Source organism: Rhea americana, unplaced genomic scaffold (genome assembly GCF_003343005.1).
Source record: "Rhea americana isolate MKP2758 unplaced genomic scaffold, rheAme1 scaffold_164, whole genome shotgun sequence".
NCBI classification, from domain to species: Eukaryota; Metazoa; Chordata; class Aves; order Rheiformes; family Rheidae; genus Rhea; species Rhea americana.
In genome coordinates, this window is record NW_028185750.1 from 1248802 (window position 1) to 1249002 (window position 201).

Consider the following 201-nt stretch of genomic DNA (forward strand, 5'->3'; position numbering starts at 1 on the left):
AGAAAGGAGCTACAGGAGGACAACGGATAGAACTATACAGAGACTGCCGCCAAAGGAGCCAGCATGAAGATATTAGTTTGACGCTGTGAAGAACAGATAATAAAAGTTGGCATCGCTGGCTAGTGGAAGGCAAGGAGCCGACACTGGCGACAAGCAACGCGTAGCCTGAGTAAGGCCATAACCATGAGGCAAAGCTGAGCA